Raw genomic sequence first — 6055 nt, 5'->3', positions numbered from 1 at the left:
TACATACATTTACATTTACATCAGAATCGTATATATGCGTGTTTGTGTACTTGTACATATGTATGTGTGTGTGAATTACATAATTATGTCAAAGCTGCGGACAGTGCTTGGGCCTGGTTATATGGCTATAACTTTCTTCCTAATCAACATATATATAATCACTAACTGGATGTGACTACCAAATTATAGTTCAAAATTCCAAGAATTACGGGAGTTATAGGCTGGGAGCCGGTGCATCAGAAAAAATGAACAAACTCGTCCATTCTCGGGCTTAGAAGAATCTGGATACCGAGTTTGGTTATTTTAGCTCATATACTTTCTGATATCCTTGCGTTCATACAGACAGACGGACATGGCTATATCGACTCGGCTTGTCATCCTGCTCAAGAATATATATACTTTGTGGGGTCTGCCACGCCTCCTTCTGTGTGTACACTCGCACAAAACTAATATACCCTTTTGGGTACAGGGTATAAAAAACGAACACCAAAAGAGAAACCAGTAACAACAAGAACAGCTGCGGGCACTGCTTGGTCATACATACATATATGGCTATAACTTACTGTTAAATCGGCCTATCATGATGAAACTTGGCATACAGACTCATAATCACTAACTGAGGGTATTTTCCGTTTTTCAATGAAAAATCCCAAGAAACACAAGAATTATGGAAAATCACTAATTGCGTGAGAGAAGGGGGAGGGAGGGAAATTCCCAAAATACACATTTTCTGCGTATTCACATAAGGCATCAAATTTGGTGTCTTTTGCTCTTATAGTCTCTGAGATCCAGGTGTTCATACGAACAGACGGACGGACAGACAGACAGGGCTAGATCGACTCGTCTTGTCATGCTGATCAAGAATATATGTACTTTGTGGGGTCTGTCACGTCTCCTTCTCCCTGTTACATTTTTCAGCTCGCGCAAGCCTTTGATGCACAGAGTTTAATTAATTGTAGTAAATATTGTGTACACTTTAAGTATGTTAAAAAAATTAAATTAAATTAATTAAAATTAAATATGTTTGCAAATGAATTTTGGAGGTTTATAGGCATCATTTCAACTGCGAAGCTTCCTGGTTTTATCTATCTTGCTTTCCTTCTTTCTCGGACTAAATACAAATAAATATAACATACACTCATACATATTTGGTTCATACTAATGTAGAAGCGTTGTTAGTTTCTAGTGCATTCGAGGCGCTAACATGTGTAACTGTTAACTGTCCTTCAACACGTGCTTAAACTTAAATTTTTCAGGAACCTTGCTCTAGACCACCTCCTAGCCACCACTTAGCTATTTGCTTTTATTCGTCCTATTACTATTAACTCCAATTCCCGCCCCACTTGCAGGCGCAAAGTGCGCTCGTCCTTAAAAGGGATTTGCATGCCGCTGAGATGTTTATCGTAAATTGTTGCCGTTGCTTTTGTCGCTTTAGTTGCTGCTGCTGTTGTGGCTGTCGCGCACAAATGTCAACAATTCTTCATTGAAGTTTACATTGAAAGACACTTTGTGCGGCCAGACGACGGAGTGAAAGGAGGCGGGGGCACGTTAATGAATAGCACCAACGGAGCGCAATGCACTTTTATGTAAATGCAAATGTTTAGTCTAGCGTTGTGGGCTCTCCATGCAACTGCATGATTTAATTGTTGCATTGGCATTGACACAAGAGCCTGCAGCGGCTGTGAAAATTTGGCAAACATTGTCCTTGTTGTTGCTACTACTCGTATTGTTCCTATTTGTTGTTTGCTGAAAGTATGCCCCGGGGTCACATCTCGCGCAAATGAAATGTATGGCTGAAAAGTTGTGTATTTGTGTGTGGTGCCCAAAAAACAAATAATTTTATTATAAAAGTTTTTTACGAATGTTCGTTGGTTGGCTCGGGGCTTGGGGCTAGGGTCTTAGGGGTGAGGGCCTCGGGCTTGAGGTTGAGGTTGAGTCGTGTGTGTCCCGTTGAGTAATAGATACAGTAAGAGCTGTTGGATGTGTGTATGTAAGAGAGCATGTTAGAGGCTTACACAGAGTTGGAACCTACATAAAGCAAGAAATATGCCACATGGAGCTTCGGCTGTGGAAAAATGAGGCCTTACGACATTACAAACAGCACTCCAGGGCATTTCTCTGAATGTGTGGACTGGTGGGCGCACCTGGTTGGCACATTAAAAGCTTTTTGCGGTTTAGGGTGCTCAATTTTTGGCCGAGCCATGAAAAATTGGCACTGTGTTAGCACTCCAAAGGAAGAAACAAATGTATTTCATTCAGCACACAAATTTTGTTTCCTGCCCGCGGCAAACTACTTTTATAACTCCTTTCGTTTCTGCTGCTTTTCTAGGCCAATTAGAAGAGCTAGTCGTGTTGCTCGTAAGCACCCACAGCTAGACGTTAGACCTTAATTGCGTGTACACTTTTAATGTGCTGGAAAGAGGCTTAGTGCGCTTAGTGTTCGCTGTCCCTTTTCACGTCTCCTCCTGCCTCGGCCATTTGGCTTGTTTGCTTCTCCATTCTGGCAGTAAGCAGAGCGCTCCTACGGTGCACCCGATCTATAAATGGAAATAACTATTTTTGCTGCACTTTACACACATGTTTTATCCCCGCTTGCGCCTCCTCCGCACCCAGCTTGTGTGTTCATGGCTATAATTGTCTGGCACTACTTGACTGCCAGCTTGGGTGCTTAGGCATCCTTGTTGTTGCCAGATTGTTAATATTATTTTATAATTTCTTTTGATTGCCTTGATAGCTGCTGTACTTTTTGAAAACGACTAAAAAAAAGGGAAGTAAATGTGCAATGAAGTCATAAAAACATTACCTGAAACGCAGAACACTTTGATCTGTGGCTGCTGGGTCTTTGCAGACGTTTCGAAACAAGGAGTTGTTGGCAACCGACCGTATCAGATCATTTTATCATCAATATACATACCTGTCATTACAATGATGCGATTGGAAAAGAGATATTTCGGCGTCCCATTTTATCCCAACCGAATACAAGTAGTTAACGGGACTTCACAAAGGAAATATATACACGTATTTATATTCGTAGGATATACAGAAGGTGGGAGTTGTTGTTTACAGGGTAATAAGGGTAATTAGTCTGCTAACGACACAAGCGAACCCTGCACTTGCAGTATACAGAGTCTTTATACGTTCATCAAGGCGTCGAGTTGAGTTGTAAACTAAAGTAAACCGTTATGGACGCTTAAATACATCTTTACGTTAAATAATTCAAACACTTTAAGAGTTTATTCAATAAAATAGATATAGGCATGTCCGTCTGCCCTTGATATTCAGGTTCCACTACGCCCTAGGCAGGTCAAATTTGTGTTATTATTCTGCTATGATTTTCCATATTTTCTCTTATTCTTACAATTTTCAACTCAACAGCAATTTGGTAATTACGTCCCGTTAGTCATTATATGTCGGTATGTTAAGTTTCACCATGATAGGTCAATACAAAAGGAAGTTATAGCCATACATAGAATATCTGTTCAAGCTCTGCCCGTCGCTGTTGTTGTTGCTGCTTTGCTTTAATTCTGTACTGCACACTTTCACGAATATACATATAAATACTCATACACACGATTCTGTTATTTTTTGTGGGAGTGGGTACAGGATATTTAAGAGTGGAGCGCTCTCGACTCTAGCATTTCTTTAATGTTTATACTCATTTAACGAATGACAATTGTTAAAAAAAATCACCATTATAGTACACCGTTTGATTTCGATATGGCTATATGAGTTAATCGAAGCCAATGGTTTCATATGTGAGTGAATGAAAAAAGGGGAATGGAATGCGAAATACTCTGTGCCCACAAAACAAAAAAAAAGTATAAACAAGTATGTGGGATTGGGATATATTGGGATTGAATCTATGTGTGTCTATGTGTCTGTGTGTGTATGCACAACAAACTAGTATACCTTCTTCAGGGCATGCATAGGGCGCAGATTATAAAAAAAACCAAAAAGAAAAAACATTTAAAGCTACATAAAAATATGGTGCAAGTCGAAAATCCTGTGTTAGGCTAAGCTAAGTTTTAACATTCAGATGTACGTCGATATAAAAATAATAACACAATGTCCTTGCATTCTATTTATTGCAGTGTAACCCTAAGGACAGATGATGAGTGAAGAGGAGAGAGGCGGTATGTATGTACCATGCTTATTTGCATACATTAATAGATTTGCACACTTGTACTCAACGATGTTGATGCCTATTGACATTTAGGTACTTGAAATGCCACAAACGCTTATGTCTATTGACAAAATTCAAATAGACAACAACACGACAACGTGCCGTGCAAATCCAATGAAATAAACGCGCCAAAATGCAAATTAGAGACACTGAAAACCAAAATTGGGAACAGAGAGAGTGTTTGCAGGCAGGAGTATATGTTTTAATTTTGGAAAAAGAGAAAAATTTAAAGATGCTAACAAGAAAAAGCTAGTAGCCAACGGTTCTGACAATCGTGCTAGAGTAAAATTGGCCAACGAGCATCCATTGTTTCACTCGAAAAGTCAACAAGCCAACGGTCAGCCAGTAGTAAGACCACAATAGATGGTTGAATAATCGACAAATGAACATATTGTGCTAAAGAGTTGAAGCGGCTGCTGTGTCGCTATCGCATGCCAGATGTCTGCGATTCTGACTGCTCTACGTCTAACTGTCGTATTATTTGGGCCAGCAGACGTCAGCGAACAAACCGACGAGCGTCAACGGTTTTTGCATTTCTGCAGCACGTCTCAAAAAGCCTAACTCTGTCGCCGCTCTCTAATTATGACATTAAACTGTCAGTTCACAGTACGTGGCTTACGCCTCTTAATGCGCTCGAGAGTATGCAACAGTTTTTTGTGGCATCCCGTCTACCCTTCTCCTTAGCCAGGCGGATGTGCGATTTGAAACACAGGCATGCTTGTCTGTTGTCTAGTTGCTGCATACTGTGCATGTGAGGAAATAATTCCGTTGTTGCTTCTGTTTATACATTACACAGAGTCAACACATTCCCAGATATGAGAAGACGGAGACAGAAGAGATATACTTACAACTCTTATAGAAATTCATATTGCATGCCAAATGCGCACAAATTTCAGAGATGCGAAAGTGTTTGAAAAAACCTACATAATAAACACATTTGGGCAGCTTTAAAATGCCATTTATGAAACATGTGCTAGCATTTATGCATATTAAATTAGTAAGCTTAGGCAAATAAACAGCAACAAGCAGCAAAGCGTTGAAAATGTAACAATAAACTGACACTAGTGAACCCTTTTTTATGGGCCCAGGAGCGGGTCTTATATAATGCAGAGCACACGTGCACACACACCCACACGCAAGTGCCTGGACTCTACAGCTGTATTTGGACTGCCATTATGGCAGACTAGGGCTGCCGGGCATCATCATCATCATCAGCCACACACACGAAGCTGAAGCAGACGCTTTGTTGTGCGTAGACATGCCGCTTAGCACACATTCGTTCACGGTACAGACACTTATATGCATCCCATCCCACTGTATTTCAGCATAACTGTTCTGTCAGCTTGAAGAGCGTAAAGAAATAGTTGGGACGCCTTTGTGTGCGACTTAAAAACGCATATGAAAACTTTTCAAGTGTGAATTGCTCTTCATTTTTCCTCTACACACGCCTCCCCACACACATACACTGATAAAATGGCCGTTGCCTATTTTTGTGCGCCCCAAATGTAAGGCACTCGACAATCTGCAAATGTTCATGTTTATGTGTGAGTGTGAATGTTATATACGACACAGTTGAAACAACAAATGGCATAACATAAAATGCCATGAAGAAAGATGTTTTATACAATTTTAATACGACCATAATTTGTAAAAAAAAAACCCGAGCTAAAAAATGAAATAAAATATATGTAGATATGTTAAAGATAAGCAACAAGGAAAAAACTCTCATATGGGAAAGCTTTAAATGAAAGAAACACGTCTGCCGGCAGAAGGAAACTGCCTAGTACGCCGGCTAAGCTTCATAAGCTTAAAAAACTTTTGCTTGCCACACAATTAAGACCCAAATTGTTGTACACATTAAGTATAACATTA

Source organism: Scaptodrosophila lebanonensis, unplaced genomic scaffold, assembly GCF_003285725.1.
Source record: "Scaptodrosophila lebanonensis strain 11010-0011.00,11010-0021.00 unplaced genomic scaffold, SlebRS2 tig00000001-arrow-pilon, whole genome shotgun sequence".
NCBI classification, from domain to species: Eukaryota; Metazoa; Arthropoda; class Insecta; order Diptera; family Drosophilidae; genus Scaptodrosophila; species Scaptodrosophila lebanonensis.
Note: the sequence above shows the minus strand (reverse complement) of the source record.